Source organism: Rhipicephalus microplus, chromosome 3, assembly GCF_043290135.1.
Source record: "Rhipicephalus microplus isolate Deutch F79 chromosome 3, USDA_Rmic, whole genome shotgun sequence".
In the NCBI taxonomy this organism is placed as follows: domain Eukaryota; kingdom Metazoa; phylum Arthropoda; class Arachnida; order Ixodida; family Ixodidae; genus Rhipicephalus; species Rhipicephalus microplus.
Genome location: NC_134702.1, coordinates 106,040,582 through 106,057,656, shown reverse-complemented (window position 1 = coordinate 106,057,656; position 17,075 = coordinate 106,040,582).

The following is a 17,075-nucleotide window of genomic DNA, read 5'->3' as shown; positions in this document are numbered from 1 at the left end:
CGTAGCTCATATATATATATATATATATATATGTATATATATATATATATATATATATATATATATATATATATATATATATATATAAGTCAAGTAGATCCTCCAAGAGAACGGTAACAACGGAAGTGTTTAATTCGACAGTTTCGGCCAGAGTCTGGCCTTCATCAGGAGTCATGGTACATTCTGTTTGCGCTCACATTTATAGTATTTTGGGTAAAAAATGAGAGGGAAGGAACGAAAAAAAAAAAAGAAAAAAAAAAAAAAAACAGAAAGAAAGAAAGAGTTTGAAAAACGAGAGAGGAAAGGATATCCAGAAAGTTCCAGGTTCCACTGTGCTTCGCGAGTGGCGTCGTCAGTGTGTATTTTCTTAGTATTGCGTTCAGTGCAGTTTGGTGGCGGTCCCTTTATTGTAGACGGGGCCTGGCTAAGGTAAGGGCTTGCGTGTCGCGAAAACTGCTTTTTTTATTATTATTTTTTATTTTTTATTTTTTAAAGACCGTCACTAATTCGGCGTCGGGGACAGCGTTCCGAGGCTCCAGGAAGTCGGCGCGGGAGAAAATGTTTCTTAAGGCGCTGTCTGTCGTTTTGAATGCTATTTTGCTCTGCGAATCCGCGTTTGGGGGTTTTAATTGTGTATGGGGTGGCCCTTCTATATGTCGGGCTTTGTTGTCGAAATGCGGGAAGGGTTTCCAAACTGCGAGAAAGGACGTTTGAAGTGATTGCTATTTTGTACTGGGAAACCGCGTTCGGGGCGTTTAGTTGTGTATGTGGATGTCGGGCTTTGTTGCCAAAATCGGGGAAGGGTTGCCAAAAGGCGAGAAGGGGCGTTTGAAGTGATTGCATTTTGTTCTGGGAATCCACGTTCGGGGCTTTTAGTTGTGCATGCGGTGACCCTTCGACAAGTCGGGCTTACAACTATTGTTCGGTTATTCAGAGAAATAGAAATAGACGACAGTGGTTCACTGAAACACGCAAAGATATTTGTAGTTGTCCAGTCCTCGTCGCCGCCACAGTGCCGCGAAATCTTGAACTGTTATGATTACAATTATAAACTTACATATACACACATACACCCCCATACATATGCGCATATGCATAAGTACATATACACATATAAATGTATATGTATATATTATAGTGCTTTGATTGCTGCAAGTGTACCCGGACTTTCATTTATGCCTTTTTCGAGGGTGTTAAATCGGTGTATGAGGTATGATTCACGTTGTTCACGTTCCCGGTTTGATTTAAATCCTGTTTCTAAAAGTGTGACTGACAATTTGTCGAAGGAGTGGCCGGGAAGGTTAAGGTGTTTTGATAGAGGTAGATTCGGCGCTGATTTCGCGTGGGCTCTGTGATTATTGAAACGAATCCTAAAGGGTGTTTCCGTTTGTCCGATGTATTGCATGCCGCACACGTTGCATTCAAGTAGATATACCACATTAGGGGAATCGCATGTTAGATTTCCTCGTATGTTAATTGAAAAGTTGGATTGTGTGCTGCTTGCCTTGCTTGTATCTCGCATCGCTTTGCATACAAAACATCGAGGCTTCAGACAAGGTCGGCATGAACTGTCGGAAGTTGAAGTATTGATTTGGGAGTTTACAAGTGTGTCTTTGAGGTTGCGTGTTCGTCGGTAAACGACGCCAGGAGCCGATGGGAATGCACGTTTTAGACGTTCACTTTGTTCCAGTATGTTGTAATGTCGTTTAAGGATTTTGTTAACGTTGGGGAAATTCGTGCTGTATGTTAAACATAGGTGTGTCTGTTGCAGGTTGTGTTGTGGTGGCCGCTTCATCAGAAGGTCATCACGCTGAAGTTTTCTAGCTTTTTGAATAGCGTCATCAATTACATGTGGAGGATATTTCTGTTTTTCGAGCACGAGTTTAAGCTTTTGTGAGCTCGCGTGGAAGTCAGTGTCTTTTGAGCAAATTCGCTTAAAACGGTGGGCCTGGCCGTATGGAATGCTGTTTTTACAATGGCGTGGATGATCACTTTGGTAATGGAGGTACTGTTGTCGATCTGTTGGTTTGCGGTAGAGGGTTGTGGAAAGTTTATCATCTTCTATTATTATGGTAACGTCAAGGAAATTTACGGTTACTTGTGAGTAGGTGTGTGTGAAGTGTATGTTTGGATGCACAGTATTGTAAGTATCGATAAAGTTTAGCAGTTCATCCTCGCTGTGAGTCCAAATAAGAAAAATATCGTCAATGTACCGCCTGTATAGGAGTGGTTTCAAGGGAGTTTGGGACAAAAATTCGGTTTCTAGTTCTCCCATAAAAATGTTAGCATAGTTTGGTGCGAGTTTGGTACCCATGGCGGTGCCGCTGATTTGTCGAAAGTACTCTTGGTTGAACTCGAATGAGTTCAGTTCTAATACAAGTCTTGTGAGGCTTGCGATGGCAGAGAAATCTGGGGTGTCAGGTTGTCTATGGTTTGTGTATGTGTTTTTTAATGCCGCTATGCCATCATCGTGGGGAATATTTGTATAAAGTGAAGACACATCAAGGGTAACTAAGTATGAGTGTTTCGGAATGCGCAGGTCTGCAATATCTCGAAGAAAATGTGAGGTGTCTTTTACGTACGACCCGAGAGTGCACGGAATGTGGCCTATTAATTTGTCTACGTACCCTGATATGGGCTCGGTTACTGTGCCTATACCTGAAATGATTGGTCGGCCTGGATTACCGGGTTTATGAATTTTTGGGAGTATGTAGAAGCGCCCTGGACGAGGGTGTACTGGCCGCATTAATTTGTGCTCACTGCGTGTTATTCTTCCCTCGTCCAACAGCTTCTTCAGTTCTGTTGCTACAATACGCGTGTATTTCTCTGTCGGGTCCCCTGGGAGGCGTTCGTAGAATTTTAAGTCGTTTAGTTGACGGTATGCTTCTTGTAGGTAGTCGGTTGTATTTAGGACTACAATTGCCCCTCCTTTGTCAGCGGGCTTTATTATTATATCAGTCCTAGATGTTAGGTTTTGCATACTCTTTTTCTCGGATTTTGTCATGTTTTCCCGCTTTCCCTTCTGTCTGTGATACTCCTGTAATATATCTTTCTGGACCGCGTTAATATATAAGTCCAGACACTTGTCTCGATGACTATTTGGTGTCCAATCGCTTGTTTGGTGGCGGGGAGTCTTTGGAATGTTAGACGGCTTGTCCAAGAAATATTCGTGCAGCCTCAATTTTCTAGCGAAGTTGTCGAGGTCTCGGAGTAAGTGAAACTCATCGAAAGATTTTCTAGTTGGGCAGAAGTTTAGTCCTTTAGATAATAGTTTTACTTCATCAGTTGACAAACTCGTGTCTGATAGGTTTATAATCGCAGCGTCGTAGTGAGTGTTGATAGGTGTTTTCTTGTTTGTGCCGTGAGTTTCCTCGTGGGTGAATGTGTTGTAGTCATACAGTGTAGCGTCTGGTAGTGTGGGGTTGGAAACATTGTCTCTTTTAAGTTTCTGTATTTTAGTTTTCTTGACCTCTTGGTATTTATTCTGTTCGAACTCTGTTAGTAGGGTGATTTCCTCGTTTGATAAGTGGTTGTTGTCGCGCAGAATGGCGTTGGTCATGTTGGTCAGTTTCTTTACTTGTTTTTCACTGTGGTTGATTGCAATTTCTGTTAGCTTGAGTGATGCTTCTAGAAGGACGTTTTGCCATGCGGCCTGGTTGTTTTCGTCGAGATTTGTGGCGGCAGGGGTGATGGAGAGTGTCATTCCTTTGGGGGCTATTCTAGCATTTAGGTATACTTGCAGCGTCGATCTATGCATTGCATGTCTGATTCGTTTATCCGTGAGTTTTCTTACTTTAAGAAAAGTGGCACTGTAACCGGAGAGCAGAGAGCTGGACTTACAGATTGGAAGTCAGTCTTCTTTTGGGCGCGGGGACGGCACTGCAGAAGTCCGCAGGTTGTAGGTGTGTTGTGTAGGCCTTCGTCGTTGAAAGGATGATCCGGGCGTCGAGCTGCTGGCAGGCGTTGAGCTCCGAGCGAGCGTTGAGGGCAGGATGTCCGTGTTGCTCGATGTTTCTTTGGGTGGGGTCGGCAATAGAGCAACACGCCTCTGTTGGTCGGCAGGTTTCACCTCTTGGGAAGGTGCGGTACTGCTGTCGATGACGGTGGGCTGTATCGGGCGTCGAGGTGTTATACTTTCAACGATCGTTGGGAACTCTGTCGTGGTGTCAGAGGTCTGCAGTGCTCCGGGAACGTGTTGGTGACTTCTGGTTCCCTGGTGATATTCTTCTGTTCGCATTTGGATGGGAGTGGTAGGTTGGGATGACCACCCCGCGGCAGGCTCGAGGTTCCCGCGATATATTGCCCCTTTCAGTGTTTGAGCAATGAGTGCTACCCCCATGAAGCTCGGATGTAGTCCGTCCGCAGCAAGGAAACGTCTGGCTGGCAGTTGGTCGAATTCATAGTCGATGTATGACACCTTGCCCGGTTTCCGGCAGTACGTCTTGATTGTCTCATTAAAGTGACGAGCTTCCCTGTTGAAGCGGTGGACGAATTTCTCGTTGGAACGTTGTAGGCGCCTGTTGGTGGATCGTGGTGGCACACATGAGACAATTAGTCTGTCAAGTTCCGGGCGTCTTTGAAGAGTGTTATTTACCAGGCGGCGAAGGCGGCGAAGGGACTCATCCGGCCCGTACAGTTCCAATTCGCTCGTCCCCACGTGGAAAACGAGCGTGGTTACTGAGCGTGGCACATTTGCCAGCTCATCTTCAATATCGAAAGTGGATGCTCCGCGGATCGTTATGAATGCCGGTGTTGACTTGTCGTAGGGGTTGAAGTGTCGATGAAGGTATCTCGTTTGTGAATTTCCAATGATAGCTGTACTTGGTACATGTTTAGGAAATTTCCGTGATACTTTTTCCGCTGGAGGTGCGCCGGTGGCCGGTCTGGAGTAGGCAGGCATGGTGGCGAAAATGGCCGTAGCGTTGCAATAAGTCAAGTAGATCCTCCAAGAGAACGGTAACAACGGAAGTGTTTAATTCGACAGTTTCGGCCAGAGTCTGGCCTTCATCAGGAGTCATGGTACATTCTGTTTGCGCTCACATTTATAGTATTTTGGGTAAAAAATGAGAGGGAAGGAACGAAAAAAAAAAGAAAAAAAAAAAAACAGAATGAAAGAAAGAGTTTGAAAAACGAGAGAGGAAAGGATATCCAGAAAGTTCCAGGTTCCACTGTGCTTCGCGAGTGGCGTCGTCAGTGTGTATTTTCTTAGTATTGCGTTCAGTGCAGTTTGGTGGCGGTCCCTTTATTGTAGACGGGGCCTGGCTAAGGTAAGGGCTTGCGTGTCGCGAAAACTGCTTTTTTTATTATTATTTTTTATTTTTTATTTTTTAAAGACCGTCACTAATTCGGCGTCGGGGACAGCGTTCCGAGGCTCCAGGAAGTCGGCGCGGGAGAAAATGTTTCTTAAGGCGCTGTCTGTCGTTTTGAATGCTATTTTGCTCTGCGAATCCGCGTTTGGGGGTTTTAATTGTGTATGGGGTGGCCCTTCTATATGTCGGGCTTTGTTGTCGAAATGCGGGAAGGGTTTCCAAACTGCGAGAAAGGACGTTTGAAGTGATTGCTATTTTGTACTGGGAAACCGCGTTCGGGGCGTTTAGTTGTGTATGTGGATGTCGGGCTTTGTTGCCAAAATCGGGGAAGGGTTGCCAAAAGGCGAGAAGGGGCGTTTGAAGTGATTGCATTTTGTTCTGGGAATCCACGTTCGGGGCTTTTAGTTGTGCATGCGGTGACCCTTCGACAAGTCGGGCTTACAACTATTGTTCGGTTATTCAGAGAAATAGAAATAGACGACAGTGGTTCACTGAAACACGCAAAGATATTTGTAGTTGTCCAGTCCTCGTCGCCGCCACAGTGCCGCGAAATCTTGAACTGTTATGATTACAATTATAAACTTACATATACACACATACACCCCCATACATATGCGCATATGCATAAGTACATATACACATATAAATGTATATGTATATACTAAGAAAATACACACTGACGACGCCACTCGCGAAGCACAGTGGAACCTGGAACTTTCTGGATATCCTTTCCTCTCTCGTTTTTCAAACTCTTTCTTTCTTTCTGTTTTTTTTTTTTTTCTTTTTTTTTTCGTTCCTTCCCTCTCATTTTTTACCCAAAATACTATAAATGTGAGCGCAAACAGAATGTACCATGACTCCTGATGAAGGCCAGACTCTGGCCGAAACTGTCGAATTAAACACTTCCGTTGTTACCGTTCTCTTGGAGGATCTACTTGACTTATTGCAACGCTACGGCCATTTTCGCCACCATGCCTGCCTACTCCAGACCGGCCACCGGCGCACCTCCAGCGGAAAAAGTATCACGGAAATTTCCTAAACATGTACCAAGTACAGCTATCATTGGAAATTCACAAACGAGATACCTTCATCGACACTTCAACCCCTACGACAAGTCAACACCGGCATTCATAACGATCCGCGGAGCATCCACTTTCGATATTGAAGATGAGCTGGCAAATGTGCCACGCTCAGTAACCACGCTCGTTTTCCACGTGGGGACGAGCGAATTGGAACTGTACGGGCCGGATGAGTCCCTTCGCCGCCTTCGCCGCCTGGTAAATAACACTCTTCAAAGACGCCCGGAACTTGACAGACTAATTGTCTCATGTGTGCCACCACGATCCACCAACAGGCGCCTACAACGTTCCAACGAGAAATTCGTCCACCGCTTCAACAGGGAAGCTCGTCACTTTAATGAGACAATCAAGACGTACTGCCGGAAACCGGGCAAGGTGTCATACATCGACTATGAATTCGACCAACTGCCAGCCAGACGTTTCCTTGCTGCGGACGGACTACATCCGAGCTTCATGGGGGTAGCACTCATTGCTCAAACACTGAAAGGGGCAATATATCGCGGGAACCTCGAGCCTGCCGCGGGGTGGTCATCCCAACCTACCACTCCCATCCAAATGCGAACAGAAGAATATCACCAGGGAACCAGAAGTCACCAACACGTTCCCGGAGCACTGCAGACCTCTGACACCACGACAGAGTTCCCAACGATCGTTGAAAGTATAACACCTCGACGCCCGATACAGCCCACCGTCATCGACAGCAGTACCGCACCTTCCCAAGAGGTGAAACCTGCCGACCAACAGAGGCGTGTTGCTCTATTGCCGACCCCACCCAAAGAAACATCGAGCAACACGGACATCCTGCCCTCAACGCTCGCTCGGAGCTCAACGCCTGCCAGCAGCTCGACGCCCGGATCATCCTTTCAACGACGAAGGCCTACACAACACACCTACAACCTGCGGACTTCTGCAGTGCCGTCCCCGCGCCCAAAAGAAGACTGACTTCCAATCTGTAAGTCCAGCTCTCTGCTCTCCGGTTACAGTGCCACTTTTCTTAAAGTAAGAAAACTCACGGATAAACGAATCAGACATGCAATGCATAGATCGACGCTGCAAGTATACCTAAATGCTAGAATAGCCCCCAAAGGAATGACACTCTCCATCACCCCTGCCGCCACAAATCTCGACGAAAACAACCAGGCCGCATGGCAAAACGTCCTTCTAGAAGCATCACTCAAGCTAACAGAAATTGCAATCAACCACAGTGAAAAACAAGTAAAGAAACTGACCAACATGACCAACGCCATTCTGCGCGACAACAACCACTTATCAAACGAGGAAATCACCCTACTAACAGAGTTCGAACAGAATAAATACCAAGAGGTCAAGAAAACTAAAATACAGAAACTTAAAAGAGACAATGTTTCCAACCCCACACTACCAGACGCTACACTGTATGACTACAACACATTCACCCACGAGGAAACTCACGGCACAAACAAGAAAACACCTATCAACACTCACTACGACGCTGCGATTATAAACCTATCAGACACGAGTTTGTCAACTGATGAAGTAAAACTATTATCTAAAGGACTAAACTTCTGCCCAACTAGAAAATCTTTCGATGAGTTTCACTTACTCCGAGACCTCGACAACTTCGCTAGAAAATTGAGGCTGCACGAATATTTCTTGGACAAGCCGTCTAACATTCCAAAGACTCCCCGCCACCAAACAAGCGATTGGACACCAAATAGTCATCGAGACAAGTGTCTGGACTTATATATTAACGCGGTCCAGAAAGATATATTACAGGAGTATCACAGACAGAAGGGAAAGCGGGAAAACATGACAAAATCCGAGAAAAAGAGTATGCAAAACCTAACATCTAGGACTGATATAATAATAAAGCCCGCTGACAAAGGAGGGGCAATTGTAGTCCTAAATACAACCGACTACCTACAAGAAGCATACCGTCAACTAAACGACTTAAAATTCTACGAACGCCTCCCAGGGGACCCGACAGAGAAATACACGCGTATTGTAGCAACAGAACTGAAGAAGCTGTTGGACGAGGGAAGAATAACACGCAGTGAGCACAAATTAATGCGGCCAGTACACCCTCGTCCAGGGCGCTTCTACATACTCCCAAAAATTCATAAACCCGGTAATCCAGGCCGACCAATCATTTCAGGTATAGGCACAGTAACCGAGCCCATATCAGGGTACGTAGACAAATTAATAGGCCACATTCCGTGCACTCTCGGGTCGTACGTAAAAGACACCTCACATTTTCTTCGAGATATTGCAGACCTGCGCATTCCGAAACACTCATACTTAGTTACCCTTGATGTGTCTTCACTTTATACAAATATTCCCCACGATGATGGCATAGCGGCATTAAAAAACACATACACAAACCATAGACAACCTGACACCCCAGATTTCTCTGCCATCGCAAGCCTCACAAGACTTGTATTAGAACTGAACTCATTCGAGTTCAACCAAGAGTACTTTCGACAAATCAGCGGCACCGCCATGGGTACCAAACTCGCACCAAACTATGCTAACATTTTTATGGGAGAACTAGAAACCGAATTTTTGTCCCAAACTCCCTTGAAACCACTCCTATACAGGCGGTACATTGACGATATTTTTCTTATTTGGACTCACAGCGAGGATGAACTGCTAAACTTTATCGATACTTACAATACTGTGCATCCAAACATACACTTCACACACACCTACTCACAAGTAACCGTAAATTTCCTTGACGTTACCATAATAATAGAAGATGATAAACTTTCCACAACCCTCTACCGCAAACCAACAGATCGACAACAGTACCTCCATTACCAAAGTGATCATCCACGCCATTGTAAAAACAGCATTCCATACGGCCAGGCCCACCGTTTTAAGCGAATTTGCTCAAAAGACACTGACTTCCACGCGAGCTCACAAAAGCTTAAACTCGTGCTCGAAAAACAGAAATATCCTCCACATGTAATTGATGACGCTATTCAAAAAGCTAGAAAACTTCAGCGTGATGACCTTCTGATGAAGCGGCCACCACAACACAACCTGCAACAGACACACCTATGTTTAACATACAGCACGAATTTCCCCAACGTTAACAAAATCCTTAAACGACATTACAACATACTGGAACAAAGTGAACGTCTAAAACGTGCATTCCCATCGGCTCCTGGCGTCGTTTACCGACGAACACGCAACCTCAAAGACACACTTGTAAACTCCCAAATCAATACTTCAACTTCCGACAGTTCATGCCGACCTTGTCTGAAGCCTCGATGTTTTGTATGCAAAGCGATGCGAGATACAAGCAAGGCAAGCAGCACACAATCCAACTTTTCAATTAACATACGAGGAAATCTAACATGCGATTCCCCTAATGTGGTATATCTACTTGAATGCAACGTGTGCGGCATGCAATACATCGGACAAACGGAAACACCCTTTAGGATTCGTTTCAATAATCACAGAGCCCACGCGAAATCAGCGCCGAATCTACCTCTATCAAAACACCTTAACCTTCCCGGCCACTCCTTCGACAAATTGTCAGTCACACTTTTAGAAACAGGATTTAAATCAAACCGGGAACGTGAACAACGTGAATCATACCTCATACACCGATTTAACACCCTCGAAAAAGGCATAAATGAAAGTCCGGGTACACTTGCAGCAATCAAAGCACTATAATATATACATATACATTTATATGTGTATATGTACTTATGCATATGCGCATATGTATGGGGGTGTATGTGTGTATATGTAAGTTTATAATTGTAATCATAACAGTTCAAGATTTCGCGGCACTGTGGCGGCGACGAGGACTGGACAACTACAAATATCTTTGCGTGTTTCAGTGAACCACTGTCGTCTATTTCTATTTCTCTGAATAACCGAACAATAGTTGTAAGCCCGACTTGTCGAAGGGTCACCGCATGCACAACTAAAAGCCCCGAACGTGGATTCCCAGAACAAAATGCAATCACTTCAAACGCCCCTTCTCGCCTTTTGGCAACCCTTCCCCGATTTTGGCAACAAAGCCCGACATCCACATACACAACTAAACGCCCCGAACGCGGTTTCCCAGTACAAAATAGCAATCACTTCAAACGTCCTTTCTCGCAGTTTGGAAACCCTTCCCGCATTTCGACAACAAAGCCCGACATATAGAAGGGCCACCCCATACACAATTAAAACCCCCAAACGCGGATTCGCAGAGCAAAATAGCATTCAAAACGACAGACAGCGCCTTAAGAAACATTTTCTCCCGCGCCGACTTCCTGGAGCCTCGGAACGCTGTCCCCGACGCCGAATTAGTGACGGTCTTTAAAAAATAAAAAATAAAAAATAATAATAAAAAAAGCAGTTTTCGCGACACGCAAGCCCTTACCTTAGCCAGGCCCCGTCTACAATAAAGGGACCGCCACCAAACTGCACTGAACGCAATACTAAGAAAATACACACTGACGACGCCACTCGCGAAGCACAGTGGAACCTGGAACTTTCTGGATATCCTTTCCTCTCTCGTTTTTCAAACTCTTTCTTTCTTTCTGTTTTTTTTTTTTTTTCTTTTTTTTTTTCGTTCCTTCCCTCTCATTTTTTACCCAAAATACTATAAATGTGAGCGCAAACAGAATGTACCATGACTCCTGATGAAGGCCAGACTCTGGCCGAAACTGTCGAATTAAACACTTCCGTTGTTACCGTTCTCTTGGAGGATCTACTTGACTTATTGCAACGCTACGGCCATTTTCGCCACCATGCCTGCCTATATATATATATATATATATATATATATATATATATATATATATATATATATATATATATATATATATATATATATATTAAAATAGAGGTGTTGTACGTCGAGAAAGGTTCAGACGTAGCTTGGCAAAATGTCCTTTATCAGGCAGGTCTGGCTAATGGCGAGCGGCGTGCGCGAGCTACTACTGCAGCCACCGATCATCATCGTCTTCTTCGTTGCCAGCAGAGCGTCCGTTTCTCAGATTCATTAATTCATTACAATTACTCCCCGCGAAATAAGGAGCCCTCCTGGCGACCTATGGACAAGTAAACACGGGAAGGTCGTAGCAGGGCTTAAGTCTCGAGACGTGGACAATTTCCTGGCCACGACGACGCTGGTCAGAAGATGGTTCCAGTGGCTTGATGAGGTAATTCACCGGTGACGTTTTTTGTAGCACACGATATGGGCCGTGATACTTGGGGACCAACTTGGTAGAAAGGCCAGGTGTAGCAGAGGGAACATGCAGCCAGACGAGTGAACCTGGATCGTAGGAAGTGGTGTTATTTGATGCGTCATGGTGGTGCTTTTGGCGTCCTTGGTCTTGGGATGTGAATGCTCTTGCCAGTTGGCGGCATTCCTCAGCGTATGTAGCGGCTTGAGACAAAGTCGTGGACTCTGAGGAGTCAGGTTTGTACGAAAGAATGGTGTCCATAGTGCAAGAAGGTTCGCGTCCGTAAAGGAGGAAAAAAGGAGAGAACCCAGTAGTGCTTTGAATGGCGGTATTATAAGCGAACGTGATAAACGGGAGCACTCGGTCCCAATTGGAGTGGTCTGACGAGATATACATAGACAGCATGTCACCAAGGGTGCGGTTGAAGCGCCCTGTCATTCCATTGGTCTGGGGATGATAGGCGCTTGTAGTGCGGTGAACGACGTGGCACTCACGCAGCAATGCTGTGATGACGTCTGACAAGAATACGCGACCACGATCGCTCAGTAACTCCCGAGGTGCTCCATGACGTAATACGATGTTGTGAAGAACGAAAGTCGCAACGTCTTTTGCTGTAGACGAGGGAAGGGATGAAGTTTCGGCATACCGCGTGAGATGGTCGACGGCAACTATGATCCAGCGGTTACCATCAGCAGTGTTGGGAAGGGGACCATAGATATCGATGCCGACGTGGTCGAATGGTCGGGATGGGCATGGTAAGGGTAGCAAGGTACCGCTGCCGTGACAAGGGGGAGTTTTTTGTCTCTGGCACGTCGAGCAGGCCCGAACGTATTGTCGTATAAAACGGTACATGCCACGCCAGTAATATCGGAGACGTATGCGAGAATAAGTCTTCAGGAAACCTGCGTGGCCACATGGGGGGTCGTCATGAAACGTGGAACAAATTTCGGATCGCAGATGACGTGGAATCACGAGTAGCCACTGACGTCCACCGGGTGCGTAGTTGCGTCGGTACAGCACGTCGTCGCGAGTGGCGAAGTGCTCCACTTGCCGACGCAACGTGCGAGAAGGGGGGAAGCTGTCCGCCCAGCCAGGATGTCTAGAATCGAAGCAACCCAAGGGTCCTTGCGTTGCTCAGATGGCATGTCGGCGATGGTGACGGCAGTGGCATCACAGGTTAGACTTTCGCAGCAGTCCGGGTCAGGGGGTAGAGGCGAACGGGATAGGGCGTCTGCGTCCGAATGTTTCCGGCCGGAGCGATAGACCACGCGAATATTATATTCTTGGAGGCGTAATGCCCATCGGGCGAGGCGACCGCTTGGATCCTTCAATGACGACAACCAGCAGAGGGCGTGGTGGTCAGTCACGACGTCAAAAGGGCGCCCGTACACGTAAGGTCGAAACTTTTCTATCGCCCAAATAATGACGAGGCATTCCTTTTCAGTGACAGAATAGTTGCTTTCGGCTTTGCTAAGAGTTCGGCTTGCGTACTCTTAGAAGCCGTCTTTCTTCTGTGCAAGAATAGCGCCTAGCCCGACACCACTAGCGTCGGTGTGGATCTCTGTGGGTGCCGATGGGTCGTAGTGTCGCAGAATAGGCGGCGACGTGAGGAGGCGGCGCAGTTCATTGAAAGAGTCGTCACAGGTGGCAGACCAGGCTGAAAGGTCTCTGGAGCCGGCGAGAAGCTTGGTCAAAGGAGCGATGATCGTCGCGAAATTGCGGACGAAGCGCCGGAAGTAAGAGCAAAGGCCTATGAAGCTTCGGAGCTCTTTCATGGTGGTCGGTTTGGGAAACGCTGAAACGGCTGTAAGTTTGGCAGGGTCAGGAAGAATGCCGTCTTTTGAAACCACGTGGCCAAGGATCGTAAGCTTTCGAGCGGCGAAATTGCACTTCTTCATATTCAGTTGCAGCCTCGCGGCAGAAATACACGCGAGGACTTTCTCGAGGCGGGTTAAATGGGTTTCAAACTCAGTTGAAAAGACGACAATATCATCTAAATAACAAAGGCAAACGTTTCATTTGAGGCCTCGAAGGATAGAGTCCATCATCCGCTCGAAAGTAGCTGGCGCGTTGCAGAGGCCGAAGGGCATCACTGTGAATTCGTAAAGCCCGTCGGACGTGATGAAAGCAGTTTTTCACGATCGGCCTCTGCCATGGGTACTTGCCAGTATCCAGAGCGAAGATCTAAAGAAGAGAAAAATTCGGCTCCCTGTAGGCAGTCCAAGGCATCGTCAATGCGTGGCAGCGGATAGACATCCTTGCGCGTGATTCGGTTTAGACGCCGGTAGTCCACGCAAAACCTGATGGATCCGTCCTTCTTCTTCACCAACACAACTGGAGAGGCCCAGGGACTGCTTGACGGTTCGAATATGCCACGTGTCAGCATGTCGTCAACCTGTTCATTGATGGCACGGCGTTCGGTAGTTGACACACTATATGGACGCTGCCGTAATGGCGTCTCTTGACCGGTATCTATACGGTGTACAACAGATGACGCTCGAGCTAGGGAAGGCTGATTGTGGTCAAACGAGGCTCGAAAACGCTGTAGGAGCTTGATCAGCTGTTTCTGCTGCCCAGGCGTGAGGTTACAATCGATGGGCTTGCGGAATACATCCATAGGTTCATTAGCGTCAGTTGCGGGTGTAATGACACAAGTCGGTAGAAATGGCTTGTCTGGATAGATCGGGTCTTCGAAAATACAATTTAAGGTCTCGAGGCTTCCCAGACACTCACCGCGTAGCAGGATGTACGGGCAAGCAGAAACGTTGCACGCATAAAGTACAGCCGAACCATTGGAAAAGTTGATGACGGCAAACGGGAGGACGATGGTTCAGTGTTGCACACTAGCTATAGTTGGTCGGAACAGGAGCGTCGAGTTAGTGGCAGCAGGGGAAAACACAGGCACGAGGACGGCGGACAACGGTGCGATGCGGACGTCAGCTGCGGCAAACACTTTCGAGGGACTGTGGTGGTTGATATCAAGGCACGGGTTCGTCAACGTGAGTTCAGCACGAGCGCAGTCGACGAGGGCCTGATGGGTAGAAAGGAAATCCCATCCTAGTATCACGTCGTAAGATGAACGTGGGAGAACAACAAAGTTGACGGCGTACCAAACATCTTGAATAAGAACGCGTGCTGTGCACTGAGCTGTCGGCGCGATGAAATGGGAGGTGGCTGTACGCAGAGCAAGATTCGTAAACGCCGTTGTAACTTTTCTCAAATCGCGACATAGTTTTTCACTAATTACAGAAACGACGGCGCCTGTGTCGACAAGTGCACGTACAGCAATACCTTCTACTAGCACATCAATTTTGTTGGACGGACAAAGAGGAGGTCTTAGAAAGTTCGACGACGACGCAGTTCTTGCCTCCGGAACTGCGGCTGTCAGTTTTCCTCTCGAGCGGGGCTCGTGCGCCGAAGCATTAGGGAGACAGATCGGCGACGGGGTGGTAATGACCGGCGAGAATCGACGGGGCGTCGTGGGGACAATGAGTCGGTGATAGGAGAAGATGGTCGCTGGGGATTCTGGGCAGCCTGGTAATTTGCAGAATTCCCATGGTCTGAAGGCTGGAAGTTGCGACGGCGACAGTAGCGTGCTATATGTCCCACGAAACCACATGCGAAACAGATGGGTCGATTATCCAAGGTGCGCCATGGGTTAACGACAGAAGGTGCAGGGGGCGAAACGGGATGGGGTGCCGTGTATGTAGGCAGCGTCGTAGGGTAGGAGGACCCGGTGCCCCGGTATGCGCCAGAGACAGGTGGGGCTGGGGGTCTAGCAACGACGGCAGCGTAGGTCAGCGGCGTAGGGACAGGTGGCGATGGAGGCAGTGCTTGCGTGACCTGTGTCTCAATGACCTGGCGTAGACGTGGGTCTAACGAGGTCACTGGCGCGGATGCTTCGGCCACAAGAGAAAGCTGACGCGCAACTTCCTCACGAATGAATTGTTTGATTTGGGGGAGTAAGACGGTGTGATCAGCAGCGACGTCGTGTACGAGGGCGGAAACTTCAGCCGTATCTTCTGCGGCCCTGCGCGTCGAGACACGCTGCTTACGCAACTCGTCGTACTCCTGACAGAGGTGGACAACATCGGTGACGGTCTGTGGATTCCTAGCGACGAGCTTCTGGAAGGTGTCGTCGTCAACTCCTTTGATGATGTGCTTGATTTTGTCACGTTCGGTTAGAGATTCATCGACGCGCTTGCAAAGGGACAAGACATCTTCAATGTAACTCGTAAAGGTCTCGTCCCTGCGCTGGACTCGACTACGGAGACGCTGTTCCGCGCGAAGCCGGCGCACGGCGGGACGGCCGAAGACCGCGGAGATGGTGGTCTTGAAGGCGGACCAGTTGGTAATTTCGCCTTGGTGGTTCTTGAACCAGAGGCTGGCCACATCAGCCAGGTAAAAGCGCACGTTTGTGAGCTGGTCGCAGGCGTTCTACTTGTTGGAAGCGCTTACGATTTCGTACTCGACGAGCCAGTCCTCGACGTCTTGTTCATCGTTGCCGCGAAAAATTTGTGGGTCGCGTTGCCGAGGCGCGCCAGTACAGTAAACTGTCGTTGGTGAGGCAGCTTGAGAAGGGCCAGGAGCAGTCATGGTGAACGGTCAGGGTAGCGTCCGATTGCGAAGTTCCAGGTTGATGGGAACCCCGGCTCCTCCACCACTTAAAATAGAGGTGTTGTACGTCGAGAAAGGTTCAGACGTAGCTTGGCAAAATGTCCTTTATCAGGCAGGTCTGGCTAATGGCGAGCGGCGTGCGCGAGCTACTACTGCAGCCACCGATCATCATCGTCTTCTTCGTTGCCAGCAGAGCGTCCGTTACTCAGATTCATTAATTCATTACAATATATATATATATATATATATATATATATATATATATATATATATATATATATATATATATATATATATATATATATATATATATATGATACGTTTCAATGCTAAAACCACTAAGATTACGCTCACACGCGCTTAATAGTGAGCTACGAATATTATTCAATTCTTTCAAATTAAGTACAACCAAGGACACGTCAGAAAAGTGTGAATTACTTAACATAGTGGTGAACTGAATTTCCTGAGTGTTTTGTTTTTCACACTGGAAAATAATTTTCTTTGCGCCTTTATCATATGCACGCTATTTGCTTTTAGCTGGCGTCTCTTGCGAACCAGGCAAGCGCTTCGTCAGGAAATATATATGCATACGCTATCAAGCAACCTTCAAAAGCGACGAAATCAGATAATCGCGCTGCATTGCAGTGGATTTCCGGTCGCTCCGAAGTGTACGTTCTCACGTTAGACACCATCGACCTGCAACGTGACACTTACACTTGATTCTCTTATCATTGAAAAAGTGGCAAGGCTTGACCACTGTTTTTCGGTGCCCGCAGGTAACGGGCGAATTCGCACTTACTTTTCATCAGACGGATGGAATAGACGCGTAGACTATTGCTTTTGGTTGCCTTGTGAACCTCGTTTTTAGATTCGCTCCCGTAGCTACATTGCAGTTTTGT